Source organism: Taudactylus pleione, unplaced genomic scaffold (assembly GCF_031769625.1).
Source record: "Taudactylus pleione unplaced genomic scaffold, aTauple2 ptg000652l, whole genome shotgun sequence".
NCBI lineage: Eukaryota > Metazoa > Chordata > Amphibia > Anura > Myobatrachidae > Taudactylus > Taudactylus pleione.
The window spans coordinates 849,914-869,740 of record NW_028285054.1 but is presented as its reverse complement, the minus strand read 5'-3'; the positions used below and the strand labels follow the sequence as shown (position 1 = coordinate 869,740).

General features: G+C 43.1%; 1 long non-coding RNA gene across 2 annotated transcripts in view; it reads right to left on the bottom strand.

Moving 5' to 3' along the window:
- LOC148478451 (uncharacterized) overlaps positions 1-19,827 on the bottom strand; it is a 77,827-nt gene that overhangs the window by 32,586 nt on the left and 25,414 nt on the right. For both annotated transcript variants that reach the window (XR_015872025.1, XR_015872024.1), the window contains one exon: positions 18,464-18,581. This is a non-coding gene — a long non-coding RNA (uncharacterized LOC148478451). The remainder of the gene's footprint in view (positions 1-18,463; positions 18,582-19,827) is intronic.

Below are 19,827 nucleotides of genomic sequence, written 5' to 3'. Positions count from 1 at the left end.
TCGGCCATTCAGTGGAAAAGCCGATATGTCGGCCAGTGTGTACCCAGCATTACACTATAGAGTACTATACTCAACACTACACTATAGAGAACTATACTGATCAAACTAATGGGAATCCTAAAGAATAGTTTCAGTCAACATCTAATCAAATCATTGCCATTGGCCAGTAGATGATGGCTATATACATATATATATATATATATACATACACAGGATCGGTCAACTGAACTGATAGCCCCCACATAATCTGTTTTATCATCCTGCCCAGTCTGTGGAAGCAGATCTATGGTCAGGATCTATCTGTCTGTCTGAGCACGTTTTGGTGATAGTAAATCTCACCCATTGTTTTTCTTATAAACTCACAGCTCCTAGGAAGGTACATGTAGTCAGGTGTCAGGTATTAATGCAACCTTTACCACCACCCCCCCTCTAATAAACTCCTACAATTAATAATAGTTGTATTGTAATCAATATTAATTATTTCAGTACATTTCTAATACTGAGCATGAGAAAATTCTTGTGTAGTCCAACTAATGCCATCAGAACATAGTTCTATTGTATATTAGATGCTCAATATTAGCACATTTTGAGTCAAATTTCACACATAATAAATGACTGGTACCACCTATGGGGTAGTATTACAGAGATTTTAATTAATACACCACACATACACTATAAAATGCCAGTACATTATATTAAACAATGATACCTTATCTGATCGGCCCAAATACATTGTCATTATCTTGCTGAAAGGTCCAATGGCCAAGTTTCAGCGGAATCGGTATGTATTACCGCCAGACTCCCTCCCCCATAGTGCCTAACCCTAACCTCCCTCCAGGGGTGCCTAAACCTAACCCCCCCTCCCCACACCCTAAACTTAAACCTCCCAGGGGGGTGCCTAGCCCTAACCTCCCCCCGTGGGTGCCTGACCTTAAACCCCCTTCCCGTAGCCTAACCCTAACCCTCCCGGGGGGGTGGCTAACTCTAAGTCGTCCCCCCGGGAGACCCTAACCCTTCCCCACGCGGTTGTCCGCTCCCGATGCCTGGCTTACCTACAATCGGTGTGCTGGGCGTCGAGATTTCGGCGTGGGGCTAATGATAGGCGTCGGTATTTAGACGCCTATCATTAGTCCCTTGCCGGAATTTCACTGTCGGGAAGCCGGCGGTCGGAATTTTAACCGCCGGCTTCCTGACTACATACCGTTTCAGCCCTCTAGCAGAGACAGATTGCCTAGAATGGTATGGAGCTCATTATGCCATTGATTTTCACAAGAGCCCCTGGGTCACCAACAGCAAAACAGCCCAAAAGGATCATTGGGTACCAGGTACTTTTCTTTGTATTCAGTGCATGGCCAAAATGTTCAATTTCCTGTGCAAGTCCACAAGCTTCTGTCTCATTAGAGTTGCCAGCTCTTTGGTTTTAGCCATGTTGATGGATGATAAAGGGTTTGACATTTGTGTACCTGTACCCTCATATTTCTACCCCAAGGAAACAGGAAATGGTCATAGCCAGCAATAGAGATCCTGGAGACTAGGGGCCTGATTCCGAAATTTATGCTAATGCAATTGCAACTGCAATCTCTTACGGATCGCAGTTACTAAAATAGGATAAAAATTTTTTTTGCTACAGCCACCATGGTGTGGAGCGAAACCGGTTAGAGGACAACATTGGACCCACTTGGGATACTTCTAACACCTACCTGCAGTATTTGGAAGACTTGAGAGATGTTAGACGGACATTTTCTGGACATTTGAAGCGCAGGAGTTGAGACTGGGATTGAGATACAGCTGGAAGGAATTATACCCATGCAAGGTTAGCCACCGTACACTATATCTCTCCTAAGGAGGTTGTGTCTCTTACCGCCTCCCCCCCACCCCCCCGCCACTCCGTCTCAGCTACATAGACCCACCGTGGAATCTTTGCGGGGGACTCTACAAGGAATCGGTAACATTCAAGTGCCGGTATGGAGTTCTATGGAGCTTGTTACAATGTTTATTAATTAAAAGTGTGACTGTGAGCTGTAACTTGGATACACTTTGGATATTGCTTATTATCACAACTACTGCAGATGTGGATGATTTGAAACTATCCCCCCTTTTTTTATTTCTTACATTTTTTGGACTTTGAAAAATCTTTTTGGATGGTTTATGATCTACCTCCTTGAACCAATCCTAGTTAAACATAATGCTGTTATTTAAGCTAAATGTTTTTATTAATATAAAATTTGCAACGTTGCTTTCTCTCTATATATTTGTGTATGTATTATAAGTTGTTATTGTGATTTTATTTGACCGGTCAATGAATTATAATTTATTTTATTAGTTATTAAAATTGTTTATAGCCAATTTGTGAAGTGTATGAATCATTTCATGCAGCTCCTCTCTCTATATATATTATCAAGCGCAGAGGTCTATTTATAAATTAAAAATATGCTAAAGCCTTACAAAGCGTACCTGAGCTTAGGGATGCCCACTGCTGCCTTATCATATCCGTCCAACGACGGACAACAGTGTAAACGTCGGTACTGTCGATGCAGATCGGGCAGCCACGCAGCTTCTAAGTCATGACCGAACTGCCTCATACACTGCGGTTCTCCTGACACGCAGAGAGCTCTCATGCTGCAAAGCAGATCGCAATGGCTAATTTATGCACGCCCATGAAACGGTCCCGACATACCTGCATTTGCATAGCCACCTACCACTACCTCCCCCAAACATTAACTTCCTGTTACTCACTTTGCAAGTGAATCCTGTGTACAAGCGTACAATCACTCAGCATGCGCAGTGCGGCATTCGTGCGTATGCAATGGCAAACAATAACATGGTCTGTGTAAATATTTGCATTGCGTAAATCTCGAAATCAGGCCCTTAGAGCAATAAAAACAGTTATTGCACTAATATGCAAATTTCTTTTGCTTTTATTTAAAATATTTTTTTAGGGGTGGCAATTATTTTTGTCCATATGTTTTTGAAAAGAAAAAATACACTATTCTAAAAAATAAAACAAGACTCTTGTAGGAATAATGAAATAGAAGAAGCAGCTGGAAAAATCAGGTTGTGTAAACAATGTAACAGGTTCGTTAGTTTTATATAATATTTATTGTCAAAAATGTATCAAAACATATATTATGCTTCTATTAGTACATGTTTTAAAATAAACATTAAAAACACAAATTGTTGCAGAGTATACAGTCTTGCGGCTCACTTAGAGTCTGTGTGGTTTCTGGTGTATTTAAAAACAAGTTCAAAAGGTATATAGATATACTTGCCAGCCAATCGGAAAATTGAAGAAGTATACTTCTAGGAAAAGGATTTGGATAGCACTGACAGCCAGAATCCTTAGGAGCAAAATGAGTATTAATCCCGATGTCACTGAAGGCTCAAACCTAATTGAAGGGAGCCTGGATCTCCGTGAATCTCCTGAACCAGCAGAATTTGTCCTGATTGGGGACACTGAAATCCTCGTAGCCACCCCCGTTGATAGCAGGGGGGGATACGTAGATGTGCCGTAGTTTGTAAATGTCCTCTGTTGGAGCAGCGGGGTTCACGGTGTCACTACTAGGGCTCAACCTTATTGCGGGAGCCTGGATCTCCGTGTAGTTTCTGCAGGAATGACGGGTCTCTGTGAGGTTAAAGATGAATTCACCCAGCAGAGATCCCGAAGTAGAGGAGTAATAAAACGCTGGTAAGAATGTCCAAATGCAGGAGAAAAAGTCACGTGGGCTAGTCAGCAGATGGTGTAACCGGCTTTTCAGTGAAGCGACAGGTGGAAATAAACCTGTAGGTTTAATCAAGGGGTAATAGCCTGAAAGCATCCATGCTTAAAAGTGGCTGTAAATGGCAATGTGTCCTTTAGTAGATCTCTGCAGCAATCAGGAAATCTTGGCAGGGGAATCACCTACGCGTTTCAACGCTGTTCTGGCGTCTTTGTCAAGGTGTCTTGTAGGAATAATGGCCCTCATTCAGAGCCGCTCGTTAGCGGCAGTACGCTCGTTCCGAGCGATGTTTGCACATCTGCGCATGCGTACGGTTTTTAGTACGCATGCGCGAACCAGTCAGTGCGGCCAAAAATCGTTGGTACGCAATATAGCGAGTGCCTGCTATTTTGAATGACAGAATGAGGCGTATGTGGGTGGTAACAGGGGAAGGTGCTTGAAAATGGGGAGTGGAGATCCGAACGCAGGCGTGCTTAAAGGTCAAAACGGGCGTTTTATGGGTGTGTATATTTAAAACAGCAGCGTCATTGTTCACGTCACTGGGTTATTTTATAGCCAGAACTGCTCGCAAATTTGTGGTAGCAAACACCAACCACAAGAATAGCGAGCAGTTCATACGCTGGTCGATGTACTCGATTAATCTAATAAATAGCGGACATGACGTAGGATGCGAGCGGCCAGGGGGCGTTTTTAACAAATAAACGAGCGTATGTTTTGCTCGCTCGTTCAGACTTAGAGGTGTGAACAGACTACAATGTGCGTACGGATCATTTGAATAGCCACCCCTTGTTTTTAAACGAACGACCGCAAATAGCGAACGGCTCTGAATGAGGGCCAATGTCTGTTCTATAAATGGTAAGCAATTGCTACTAAAATTTTTGAGGAACATCTGAATTATAATATGTATTATTGTTTATTTTATATGATTGTTTTTACCCAGTTTCTTGAGGGGTGCAAACGGAGGTTGGAAGGGGCACAAGTCATTATGTTGCCCAGAGCCCCATGGGACAAAGGGCCCCATTTATCAATGGGACATAACCGCTTTAGCACTCGCTAAATAGGTCATGTCCACCCTTCAGTATTTAACAAACAGCGGTAATATAAGATTACAGCTGTATGTCACTGCATCACTTACGTCAGTGGTCTCCAACCCATTTTCATTAAATGATTTTTACTTTTCGGTTATCAGCCAGATTTTATTTATTCTTTTTCAAAAATGTTAGTAGCTCTTCAGGAGGTTTAATTTTTCTCGAGTAGCTCACATCCCAATTAAAGTTGGCGACCACTGGCTTACGCCATCTATAGATGAGTCAAGCCTTCCAGGCACTGCTGGGTCCCCGCTGGGTGAAAGAGTAATGTGCATGACACAGCAACCTATTGCTGGCACTGATAGGCCACCAGCAACAGAGCGGCGGACGCCGCTGAGGAGGGGGATTGTCGCTGGACCTCGCCAGAGAGGAAAGTAATGTTGATTACTAGTGGCATATTCGTTAGTATCACTGTGATAATAAACATAAAATGCCACTTAATGTGGGTCTGCCCTCTCCATTCATAGGGCCGTATGAACTAAGGGGAAAATGCGATCAAAACTTTGAAAACTGCCGTTTTCAGAGGATTGCTGCATTCCCCATATGTATCAAGCTGCAGAATGCAAAAACGTCTATAGATGGTGTTGCCTATAGATGCCTGTGGGCTTCTTTCTGCAGCATTCTCCTGAGTGGGATTGGAAGGATATCCCTCTTACACATTTGCATGCACAGTAGGATTCCTGAGTCCCGGAAGTTCTCACAACGCAAAGGAGGGCTCTTATCAGAAAAGCTGTTATTTGCATTTATAATGGCAATTTTATTCATGCATACAGCATTTACAAACGCCACCATGCATGTGATAAGTGGCGGGATATATTGCATGCAATATGCGGTCCATGATACATCCTGCCCATAATACCCATAGCTTAGCTCTCTGCTTTCTGTTAATCCGTAATATATATATTTTTTTATCTTGTGTTTTTATTCTGAAATGTAATGAGTTCCTCCCAATATTAGGGAGGAGGGGAGCAGGACATTGGGATGTGGCCTCTGGGTATGGGGGCGCACAGCATCCATTTACTGCTGTTCTGCTGGGCAGAGCAGCAAGTGAATGAGGGAGAAGTCCCGACCTTACCCTCACCGTGGGCCACAGTGGAACGGCAGGACAGTGCCCGAAAAGTGGAAATGCCTCGCCAAAATTGAGATGGTTGGAAGGTCTGCAACGTGCTTTGAGTTCTATTGGGAGAAAAGTGCTATATCCGTGAAATTATTATTATTATTTATAATAATAATAAATATAATAAAAATAATAATAATGATAATAATAAAAATAGTAATAATAATGATAATAATTATTATAATAATAATGATAATAAAAAATATAATAATAATAATGACAATAATAATAATAATAATAAATTGGAGGTCATAAATTGCGACCCAGGTTTCAGATACCCCGCGATACAAGAATACTTTATTCTGCAGAAAGACGTCTGAACCCACAATCACCTAACACAATAGCAATCCCATTCCTAGGATAACACACTGGCTGAATGAAGAAGTCACACTATACCTAATGAGGCGTTTACTGCAATTCTGCCAGGGTGTCTCTAATGCTGTGATTCATTGATAAACCAGCCCTGCCTACAGCACCCGGGCACATCCAGCAAACTTGCATAATAAAATCACAGGTCCTTTAGTGTGGCGTTAATAGCTACTGCGAGAGTTACACCTGGGTGGAGTCTCTCACTCCCATTTTAAGCCACCTCCAGATTCTTTAAAAAAAAAAAAAAAAAAACCTGCTAGGCAATTATTTTTCTAAAGGGAAGAAAGTACATGGAACAGGTTTGACTGTGCCTGCTGACGTTTGGCTCAGTCTTCAGATGGTTGTTAAACACCCAAAAAAAAAAAAAGTTGCCTGGAAAAACTGGTCGTGTCAGACAAGGTTTGCATTCCTCTGTGATTGTATAGGTATGACTGGGTAGGAGATAGTTGCATATATAAGGAGTGCCCTTGTTGTTGTGGAGCTCAGAAGATCTCATTGTACAGCCGAGAAGAGTGCACTCAGGTGAGTAGGGAGGCTCTGCGGCCAGGAATTGTCTTCTTATGACCTTGACATGTTATAGAAACAGCCTATGTCACCTACTGGTTGGAGCAATACATTGTCCCAGTGAAGCTGTTAAAATAGCTAGGGGGCTTTGGCAGGCACCTGCTCATTCGGCAGATAGAAACCGCAAACTGTAACATGTGTATGACCATTAACCTCTACTTCAATTCCTAAGGATTTGCCGTGACCATTGCACCTTGATTCCGATGTCGCCTTCTGTTATGTATTATTTTGCCCGCTATGGATTTGTGTCTGATGCCAGACTTTCTGGCTGACAGCTAATGGCAGCGGTTGTCAGACAATGCCTCAGCTTACTGCACATGCAGGGCTGTGGATTCTAAGTAGGCAATCTAGGCACATGCCTAGGGCACAGAGAAATGATCTACGGTGGCTTCTACTACTTCTGCAGACACTAGGCCTTTACTATCCAGGTCTTTCTTCTTAGGGAATTAATGGAGGAAGTGGTATTGGATAGTAGAGGATGAGGGGTACACCATTACTGACATGGGGTGTTTTACTGACACTAGTGATGGGAATTGAGAGCTCTTAATACACCCTTGTTCTCATATCAGAAAGGGCCCTGGCCTTTGCATCATGTAACAGGTGGATCTTATAGCAGGAGATGCTCCAGCATAAGGGACATATCTGCATGACAATGTGGGCAATTCTGCAGACTGTTACCTATATACAGCTGATATATCCGGCATTGCACAAGACAGCTGACAGATTTCTATGTGTGTAGCGCAGATGTGACGTCTCTTAGCATTCGTATAAGAGCTGCCAATGGCATATTTTTTGAAGCAGGCCTTTGTCACTAGCTAATTAACGGAGGCTGGGATGTAGCAGCTAGAAACTAAATAGGAAAATCAGAATCGGGCCCATTATCCGGTGGGAGACGCTCCATCTGTCCTGTATCCACCTGTAACTCATTTCTGTGACAGATCCATTGGTTTAAACATTAATCCCTAGATGTTTTTTTCTGCCTCTGTTTTTTTTTCTCATATTGACCAACTATAACTATAATACTAATTAATGATAGTACTGGGTTTCTGGCTTTATATTCTGGATTTAATTCTGACTGTTCATTCCAATTACCTGCATTGGGACATATAATAATACAATAATAATACTTGAATGTGTAGAACTAAGTTACTTATAGTTATAACCCCTTCTGTCTGTCTGTCTGTTATTTATTACCCAGTCTTGTTCTATTGCTGAGTTTGATCCTCAAGTTTAATACGCTACAGAATATACTGGCGCTATATATATATATATATATATATATTTTAATAAATATATGGCGATTGTACACAAAAGCCCCCTCCCAGCGACACAGGGTCTGGCAATGTCTGTGGGGGCAAATAACTAACGTCTGTAGCCCTGTCTGGGTTTACGTGTGCTTCCGCTTTTAGCGTATCACACAGGGATTTCCTAAAACCTGCAGACTTCCTTGTAGCCTCTGTATGTCTGAAGAGCGTACATACATTAATAAGGCGTGCATCCATTTAATGTTTGATATTCATACATAACTATACAATACAGCTGCATGTGAATAATCACTTTGTTTTATTATGTTTCCTCACTAGGGACTTAAGTCCAGAGTGATTGATTAGAGGGTTGATGTGACTTGTATCTCCATGTTTCCCAAGGTGTAATTAAATCAGTGTTTATTACTGACATGATCTATTCTGTCCTAGGTGTGTCACCCATGTGAATGCTGCTGGCCCGCATTACACACAGAGGGTGGAGAAGGTCTCCTCCCCTGCATTTCCTGGAAGCTGCACTCCTGCCTCAGCGTCTACCTGGCTCAGTGGTTCTTAACAGTTCAACAGTTCTCTATCGAAATTGTGAAATGTTTAGGACCACTTGGCCAGGAGGACAATCTCTTCAGTCCATGGACACTAGGGAGAGCGTCCCACCACCTCTTCCGGGAAAGAATAATGGCTTCTCTCTGTGGGGCACGAGCAGCCCTTCTCTATTTGTCTGAAGGACATGGGTGTTTTTGCAAATGTGAATAGTTTCGAGCTGTTTCTTGCCAGAACTCAGGAATGTAGTCTGACAGCCAAAGGGTTGGCATTTAGTAACTATATTTTCTCTGTGTAACATTCTTTTTTAAAAAATGTTTTCATTTAAAGTGAACCTGTGTCACCTGAGCCAAAAGGCAACCTACAAATTTGCTAGCAATGTGACATCTCTGAGTCTGAGGCACTGCCAGATTAACGTTCATGAGCTGCTGGTTCCTGGTGCATTGATAGTCTATTTGCTCATGAGTGTTAGCTCGGCCAACAAAATGGCTGCCTCCGCTACTAATCTAAACAACTGTTTTTAAAGCGCTATTTATACCACAGAAGTGGTGTCAAATAATGGAAGAATAGGAGAACAGTGGTCCCAAAATCACAAAACAAATAAAAAAATTACATTAAACAAACAAACACAAATAAATAGCAAATTATATGTAGCTTCTTTATAGGGATGGCCATCGACCATCGATGATCCATAAACATTGATGGTTTATGGCCGATGTTGAATGCTTTTAGCATTGATGGGGGAGAACCAGATGGTTTCCCTCCATCAATGGTAAAGCATAACCGAATAGATTTTTTTTTTTGTAAGCACCTGGGACACAGAGCTTAGCTCCGCCTCAGACAGTAGCGAAGCACCGCCCCCAGGTTCTGATTGATAACGGGACAGGCAGTCAGAGAACAGGGATGAGCATTGATTGGTGAAACCATTGATGGTCATCCATCGATGGCCCTTGCTAAATCGCCATTGTTGTTTACCAAACCGATGGCCATCCCTATACTTCTTTACTGCCATCAAATTGTAGGTTTTATATAATTTTATTTATGGTATAACTGGGCTCAGATCATGAAATGCTTTAGATCAGAGTTATGCAACGTATGTCTCTCTGGGGGAGATGTACAGTACTAAGCCTTGGAGAGAGATAAAGTACTAACCAATCAGCTGCTAACTGTCATTTTTCAAACATAGCCTGTAAACTGACAGGAGCTGATTGGTTGGTACTTTATCTGTCTCAACTTTATCTCATTCCCAGGCTTACTACATCTCCCCCTATCTTTTGTGGAGCTCTAAGTCCCTGAATGGAGTGGACTTAAAAATAGTGATTGTCCTTTAGTGATACATTACTATATATATATATATATATATATAGACACACACCAGTTTGTACATGAATATTAAATGTTAAACAAAAAAGGTACTCTATAGCTAATGTCATGCTGTAAATTAAAAATAAACAGCATTTTGAAATGAATGTTGATACTCCCAGATCAAATTACACTCCATTGCAAAACAATTGTAATAATAAAAAAATGGGTAATTACAATGAGATATTTGCATTCTTTTCATTTCTATGATGTAATAAATGTAGGCAGGACTGTTACGGAAGTTCCTGCAACCCTAGGTCAATACCATTTGGGCATCACCTTCCCCCTCTGCTTCAAGCACCCACTATACCCAGGTGTCCTAAGAAACAGTCTAGATTCAGCTAGTGGTGGCTGAATATGTTGTCCTATGATTATGGAGCAGAAAATCAGGACACCTATGATCTGATATTCCCTCTTTCCATAAATGGCATCCTATTGTTCCTTTTCTTTGACAGATATTGCAAAACAACTTTGTTGTGGAGCTATCACCACCAATTCTGGTAAGCTATATGCACAGCTGCTGCAGTACCACATGTGGTCAGCAGATGGTGAGCTTGCCCATTCTTCAATTTGTGAGACACTGCCAAGCTTCCAACATAATAGCGTTGCTATATTAGCATTATGTGGCTAATTATTATTAAATATTTGTGGCTTATTCCCCGAAAACACATGTTTTTGGGGGATACCCACAAATATTTTGTATCCCCTGAATGTATAAGGGAGGGATTGCAGCAAATATCTCCAATATGTGCACCTGTCCATCCATTTATGCCAGCAGCCGCAAGCCCCATAGGCTTCTATGAAGGATTTGATGCTGCCAGTTCTGGAGTGCGAAGCTGAAGATGGCGTAAGCCGCTGTATCCTACGGGCTACATATCGCATAGCTAGCCGCTAGAGGTTTCCATAGGAACCTTCTCCGTCAATGGCTGCCGCGCATGTGTAGTCAAACAGGAAGTATATTTGATGAGATTTGAGGTAAAAATTCTCCACATGTATGTAAATACAATATTAGACTCTAGTGTCAGCAATTTCCAGGAAAGCTCAGCCAACTTATACTATAATATCAGTGTATAATTCCATCTTGCAGCTTGACCTGCAGCTATGAAGTATTTTATTTTATTTTTCATTAACCATACCTCAAATCAGCATTACTTGTTCGCCTATCATTTTTATTTTGCAAATAAACGTTCATTTAAATACTCTGCTTACATTATTTATTTTCTTTCTTTCTTTTTTTTTTTTAGTATAAAACTTTTGGAATGAATAGCTGAATTTTTCTCCCCCTGATCTGAATGAGAGCGGTCGCTTCAGTTTTCAAATGCGGCCTCCTGGTCGCTAGCTAAGCTGTGGGTTACCACCCACAGCTTTAGCGACCGACCAGGGTGATGGTCGCGATGGTCAAGACCATCGCGACCATCGGGGCTTGCGACAAGACCCTAAGGTTAGGTCTCGGCAACTGCAAGCCCCAGGGAGCTTTCTGTTCTGATCGAGCAGGAAACTCCCCACTGACATCACTGCTGATGTCAGTGCGGCCGCCCACAAAACGGCAGGCGTTCCGTCAAGAACGCCTCCGTTTGTGTAGCCACCTCCCCCACCCTGCCTACAAAACGGGGCGAGCTGTCGATCAACATTGACAGCTGCCCCTTTTGCAGTGAGCTCCAGAGCGAGAGAATTTCTCTCTCGCTCCGGGGCTTGCGCACGCGCAGCGGCCAAGGCCTTAGCATCGACCCGGTTGCGAACACTCAGCGCTTGTGACCGGGTCTGAATGAGACTCAGTGTCAGTTAGATTGCATGCTTGCATATTTCTCTTCAGTAACAGTGACAATAGTAATGTATTTCACTTTGCGTTATAGTAGCGTGTGTTAAAAAGGTACTAATTAGTACAGTAGACCAATGGACTTTGATAATACACTATTTATAACATAAAATATACCTATTTATAAGTGATATTTTGTTATTCTGCTTTTTCTATAAATGTTTCATACAATTCTTGGCATAAATTAGTTTCCACAGAGAACATAATTCTTTTGTATATCTGCATTCTATTCATTTTATCAGGTACAGTAGCTGCAATAATCTGCTAAGCCTGTACAGGCAAACACTTAATTTTACCTATGGATCGTGACAAAATCGACCCATCTAGTGGACAAATTATTAGTAATACTGGACATACACTATACAATTATCTGGCCGATTGGTCAGACATCGGCGGATCGGTCAGATAATTGTACAGTGTATGCGAGCGACCACTCTGAAAATATAGATCGGTCGCCCATTCAATGCAATATTTTCTAAGTAAAAGTCAGCCGCATAGGGCAGGGAAGGAACGGGGAAATGTCTCTTCCCCTGGGGAGGAGAGTAGATATCGTGGCTCATACACTGTTAGATATCTTACAGTATATGGCCATGGCAGGGGCGTAACTAGATATTTAAACAGGCTCCATAGCAAAAGTTTGTAAGGGCCCCAATGTACCACCCAATGGTGAAAAATATACATAACACATGTAACTTTGACAAAAAGAAGATGGGCCCCCCATAGCTCTGGGCCCCATAGCAGCTGCACCCCTTGCACCTATGGTAGTTTCACCAATGGGCCACGATATCAGGCTGTCAGATAAAATGCCTGTCTGACAGGCATTTTGGGGTCTATTTACTAAGCAGTGTTAGGAGACAGAGAGAAAAGTGATAAGGTACCAGCCAATCAGCTCCCAACTGTCATTTTTCAAACCCAGCCTGTGAGATGACAGTTAGCTAAATTGGAGGTGGGTCAGCCATTAATATTGTACCTAGGGGTGGCCTGAAACTTAAATCCTCCTTTGATAACATTTGAAGATTAAGTAGCCACCATTTGACATAAATGTATTTTAGATATAAAATTCATTGGTCTGTTTGTTTATTTGTCTGTCTGTCCAGTTATGCATTCAGACACCCCTCCAACAATTGGGATGAAACCATCGCAAGCTGGTCCAATTGGATCCTGACCAGGTTTTAGGGGGATTAGGGTCCCGGTCGGACCTCCTGTTGGTATAGGCTGGGCAGAACATTGACCGGGGAGCCTGTTCTGAGCCTTCCACTGGTTGGATTTGGATGAATACTTCACAGTGGGGTGGTAATCGGTCTGGGATGCTTAATGAGTGGTTGGGGTCCCGGTCGGACCTCAAAGCGGAGTCAGAAATTTGACCCATGGAGCCTGTTCTGGGCCTTCCACTGGATGGATTTGGATGACATCATATAATAAAACTTAATAACTTGAAGATTTAAAACCGGGCAACGCCGTGTACTTCTGCTAGTGTATAATATGCTGTATATGTATTGCTGAGCAGGCAAGCAGATTTGCAGACTTGCTCTGCAGAAATGTACTGCACTGAACTGATCAGTGATGTCACAACAGCTTAAATGACTGTAGTATTAGCTTTTTGTCCTGTAGTGGAGTTGGGAGCTAGTACTTTTTAACAGAGTTTAATGGACTGTCAGGTTATCACTGATCAATTAATTTTAGCTTAACTATTCCTATCAGCAAATTTCAAATATGGATTTTAGTAGATGTTTAGAGACATACTAATAAATATAACAGGACTGAAGACATGATTCATATAAAATTATGGGATGTGTCAAACTTTCTAAAGAGGACAAGTGGATTCTGGCTATTAATTACCTAGCACATTCTATAAAATGATTCCTAGAAGCTGATTGATTAGCTATGGACACTTGTCATCTTTAAAAGGTCTGACAAATCTTCCCTTATATCATCATAGCCATGCCCCCTGCTGAACGATGGCATGAATTGCGGCTTTGAGAAGCAGAAGGCGGAGCCATTGGGGGCAGATCGTGCTTACTCCAGCACTAGCCCCTTGGACCTTCCCTTCAGAATCTCCCTGGTTGGAATCATGTACCACTACAGGTCCCCAGCATCAATAGTCACATATGGCTTATTGCCTGCTTTGTAGTGTAAGCATGGGGTAAACACACTGTACGCTGTTGAAGGAGTTAACACTTCACAGAATCAAAATATTATTGTACAGAAAAGTGTCTGCTAAGATGAAGGTCAGGGCAGGGCCTGATGAAGGTCAGGGCCTAATACGTGACACTGATACATAAGACGTGAAGAGACTACTGTGAGCATCTCAGGGGGATGGCACAAACGGAACTTTATATTGTAACTTTTCACAGTGTAATCATAATCACCAGCTGCAGGAACCACTTATTGAAAAATATATCACCCATGTGGGTTTATATTTACGCCAACCAATAACGTTATGTGAACGCGCTGCTAGCAGTATAATATGTAACATTTGCAGTGTCACTAACTTGCATGCATCATGACAGTCTGTTCGGGATCTATTTTATAAAAAAAGAAGCTAAGTAGCGCTGTTACTGACTGATATCAATTTATTTGTTGCCATCTTTCTGAAGATATTACCCGGAAGTTGGCACTGCTGACAGTTTAGGGGTGGGGGAGCTGCAGGCACACTGGGGGGCCTATTCTGAGTGCCAGGGCTGCAAATAAAATGGCACCCATCTGCTGCCTCACACACATCATCATTTGCATACCTTCCAACATCCCAATTTTGGTGGTACAGTCCCGCTTTTCAGGCAACGTCCTGCCATCCTACCCGTGGGTGGCATTGCCTCACAGGAGGGGAAAGAATGGGAGGTCACGCTCACTGCTGCTTTAAACACTCTCTAAACAATGTAGAGAGAGGATGGGGGCAGCTCCAGAAGAGCTAGAGACACCCCCAGCATCAAGATAGAAACCAGAAATGTAGACTTCTGCTGCCCCCCATTCCACTGCAATCTACTATCTGAGCTAGCTTTCTCAGCTCTGTTGCCTCCTTATAGTCCTGCCTCAGATAAATTACACTTGCCGTTAATCCTGATTCATGGACCCCATAATCGGAAAGTGGGAGTGGATTGGAGGCAAAGTTTATTTTGTCCCTGTTTTGCACTTTTAAATGTTCGGAGGTATGAATGCCACTCTGCCTTCCAGCACCCTTGCCCCTGCTTTTAGGTGGTGGTGGGGTGCACTATGATTGTCCCACTATAAATCCACCCAGCAACCATAACTATTGCAAAGTTCACAAGCCAATCCTGGTTCAGCCAGGATCTTTCACAAGGGCCAATCCCAGCTGCCTCAGGGTTTCCGGCCATGTTCAACCGAGATGGGCCAGCCCTCACTGCTTCAGAGCTTACAGCGTCCTTGGTGCTGGTCTTTACCTGGGCAGCAGTGGCCTTCTTAAGCTCTTTTGCATAGTCCACTGTTCCACCAAGTCTTCTGGTGTCTTCACCGACTCCTCTTCTGTTGGGCATCTGCTATTCAATCTTCACCTTGTGGGTTGGTCGGCCTGTTTAGGCTCTTACCAGGGTTTCCAGAGGCGGGACATGGATGCAGAGATCAGCGTTTGGCATGCCATGGGCATCTTGGATCTGCACCATGGAGAGCCAGGATTGGCTCGCTCCCAGAGCCATTTCCAAAATGTGCTGCTATGATTGGTTGGGCCTGCTGGTTCAGGCCCACCATTGAGTTCGTGGGGAGAGGAGGTGGGAACTCATGGACGCTGCCGGACTAGGGATGGCCATTGGTATGGTAACCATCGATTGGAAAAAATAGCAAGTGGCCATTGATGGTAACCAACTATGCAATGGATGACCATCGATAGTTTCACCAACCGATGGTCATCCCTGTTCTATGTCTGACTGGCCCATGGGCCAATCAGAACCGGGGGGCGTGGCTTTGAGGGTGTCGGGGGATGGTGTTATACTCCATGTCTCGGCACCATGTAAAAAAAACCTAAAACTATTCGGTTATGCTTTGCCATCTATGGCCCTCATTCAGAGCCGTACGCTCTGAGCAGAGCGCACGCTCTGAATGAGGGCCGGCCTCCATTTTCATGGAGCATCCTCCTGGACGCTCGTATAGCTGTGGGTCACCACCCACAGGCTATACGAGCGTGCATTGTGATGGTCGCGATGGTCGTGACCATCGCGACCATCGAAATTGCGAGCCGGAGCCTGCGGTTGAGGTTTTCAACCGCAAGCTCCGGAGTGATTTTGGCTCTATCAGAGCCAAAATCACTCCCACTGACATCACTAGTGATGTCAGTGGGCCGGCTTCTGACGGGAGGCATTCCCGTGGGAACGCCCCCGTCAGGGAGGCACGCCCCCGGCACGCCCACCAAAGGGGGCGTGCTGTCAATCAACATTGACAGCACGCCCCCTTTGATCGGACACAACGAGCGAAGGACTTTCCTTCGCTCGTCGCGTCTGGCGCATGCGCACGACGGAGCTCCCTCCGTCGTGCGCATGCTCAGTCCATAACATCGACCCACTTGCGAGCGGACAGCCGCTCGCGAGTGGGTCTGAATCAGGCCCTATGTTCTCCCCCTTCGATGTGAAAAACATTTGACATTGGCAATAAACAATCGATTATTATGAATCATCGATGGTTGATGGCCATCCCTATGCCATGCAGTGCTGGCTGGCAGGAACTGAATCCCTGGGATCCAGGCTGGCCGCCATGCCGGGGCTTCCTTCACACCCTCCTACAGACCTCATGTCCCAAGGTGGTACATGTACCACCTTGGTCCAAGGTGGTACTGTGTCATAAAGATGGCAGATGTGCATAACAGATAGGATCATTGCGGTCTTTACTGGCTATTGGTAAGGTCAGAAACCATAGGAAGCTATGTCACTTCTTACTATAAATATAAACCATTTAACATAAGTTTTTATATACAAACGTCTAACATAATTTTATTGACAAAGCAGCAAAGTGATCTTATAGCTGGAAGTCATTAAAGCTATTACCAGCATTATTATTATTTATTATAACCAGTTATTAATATAGTGCACACACAAACATTCTGCAGTCTCATCAGACCAGAGAGTCCTTTAGGTGCATTTTGGCAAACTCCAGGTGGGCTGCCATGTGCTTTTTACTAAGGAGTGGCTTCTGTCTGGCCACTCTAATATACAGGCCTGATTGGTGGATTGCTGCAGAGATGGTTGTCCTTCTGGAAGGTTCTCCTCTCTCCACAGAAGAATGCTGTAGCTCTGACAGAGTGACCATCGGGTTCTTGGTCACCTCCCTGACTAGGGCCCTTCTCCCCCAATCGCTCAGTTTAGACGGCCGGCCAACTCTAGGAAGAGTCCTGGTGGTTCCGAACTTCTTCCATTTATGGATGATGGAGGCCACTGTGCTCATTGGGACCTTCAAAGCAGCAGAAATTTTTCTGTACCCTTCCCCAGATTTGTGCCTCAAGACAATCCTGTCTCGGAGGTCTACAGACAATTCCTTGGACTTCATGCTTGGTTTGTGCTCTGACATGCACTGTCAAGTGTGGGACCTTATATCCTTATATAGACAGGTGTATGCCTTTCAAAATCATGTTCAATCAACTGAATTTACCACAGGTGGACTCCAATTAAGCTGTAGGAACATCTCAAGGATGATCAGTGGAAACAGGATGTACCTGAGGTCAATTTTGAGCTTCATGGCAAGGACCGTGAATTTTTATGTATATGTGATTTCTTAGTGTTTTTTTTTAATTAAATTTGCAAAAATCTCAAAAAAACTTTTTACACGTTGTCATTATGGGGAATTTTGAGGACAAAAATTAATTTATTCCATTTTGGAATAAGGCTGTAACATAACAAAATGTGGAAAAATTGAAGCGTTGTGAATACTTTCCAGATGCACTGTACATTCCCTATCACATGTTCACACACTTACACACTAGGGTTAATTTTTGTTGGGAGCCAATTAACCTACCAGTATATTTTATGAAGTGTGTCTCCTGCTTTAACCAAACTACTGCTCAGTAGTGGACGTTCCCATAGTTTCTATGGGGGGATGGTGGCCTGCAATAATTTTTCTGCCTTTAGGCTACATGACCACATATGTGCAACAGGTGTTGCCGGGACAGAACCCACTATACTATAAGCTCTTCGTTGGAACAGCCGCCTTTCGTAAGTGCTGCCCTGGCAGGAATATTTTGGTAAATGAATCCTGTAAATCATCGCTGCAACTAGTGGTGATAACGGATGATAATTCCCGGGTTTATATTGTCGATACATTTAAATAAGCCCCTAATGTGAAGATTTGTGAATACAGTCTGAAATAGATCAGCCTTTACATGGTTACCACCAAATTTTGAACAATAGATTTTACTATTATCAAATTCACAGACGTTTGTTTGTAACTTAGTGATAGAAGCGCAAGCTTCAAGATTATTATACAGTATATCAAGCTATTGATCAGTGTAGTCAAAGGGGTTAAATTAAATTTCATCTGGACGACTGATAATTTGTGACGTCCCCAGTGGACAACTTTGTCCGGTCATTTCTCACACATACAGCCAGCGCATACATCAGTGCGTGTCACGGTTACTGACACACTCATATATTATTGCGTTCTTTTACACCATAAACATAAAGTGTTTTCCTCACCTCAGCCGCGGCGCGATCTTCAGCCACTGACACGTAATTGTCATCGGTGATGCTGAAAACTCCAGCACTCAATAAATTGTATTCTTTGAGGTACAAATCTGATCCGATGGATGGGACTCTGAGGAGTAATAAAGAAAATACCATTCTGTGTTTATAGGACGGAGGAGACACTAAAGAGACTGAACATTTAATAACACAGATCTGCAGTGAATCACTTCACTAATGAGGGGACCACATGCACCATGATTACTTTACTTTTCATGCTGTCAGGGGGTTTTAGTGCAATATTTGCCACAGAAACACCCAGCTTGAAGGCATGGTAAGACCAAGCAGTAACTTTTCTACCTTATACTAATTGTTATGATGTAAAAAAACAAAATCAAAACAACTTTATATAATGCAAAAGAAACAATGGTAGTATGAAGTTCTGTTTTATAGTATAATGTGTTTGATGTCCAAGGTACACGATGGTCTGTACCTGCTGAATTCATACACTTGGGGGTCCCTCCATGTCTCACCAAGCATAACTGGCATGCTGTGCTTTGCAATTAAAGGTTTTTGTTCTATGTCATATCAACTTGTGGGATGGATTGTAGGCAGGGTCAGAGCAACCGTTTGCCTTGGATGTCTGTGGCTAGGTGGTGCCTTCAACACTGAACTATTGACATAATAATACCCTCACATGGACTGCCGGCCGCTGACATGGAGGAGAAGCAGCCTGTATCTTACCTGGACAGTTAGGTGGTACCAGACTGAATGAGTGACATTAATCACCTTAGCTTCCCCACGTTGAGCGTTTGTCATGAAGGGTCAACTGCCGGTGACTTCTCACCTGTGAAGCTGCTGGGTGCTGCTCCTCTGTGCCACTATTGGACTGGCAGTGTGGTGTGTCGTTATGATGTCACACTTGCCCCTGCCAGGTTGTGGTGCTACGGTTTGGGGGTATTGAACAGCACTGTGTAACCTTGTTAGGGACAAAAAAAAAAAAACGAAGGACGCAAACGTTCATACTCTTATTGTTTATAGAAATGAGGGACAATAGGTAGCTATAGATATAAGTAATGATTTTTGGATACATTAGTGAGCGGTCCTGTCCATCAAACCAGACATTTCCATTGTGTTGTCTGGTTGTATCAAGAAACTGCAATTTATTAGGGCCTAGTCCTAAAAATGACAACTTCTCAGAAATGTAGGTGTCAACGAGAAGATGGGCGCTTCTTGCATAGCCCTACAATTATATAATTAATAGATCTGCAAGTTTCATATGGGACAGAAGAACATACAAGACTTTAATGATATTGCACTGCTAGGTGTATTGGCTGACAATCGGCCCTCCATAATTAAGTATCCAACTCGCTGCGAGT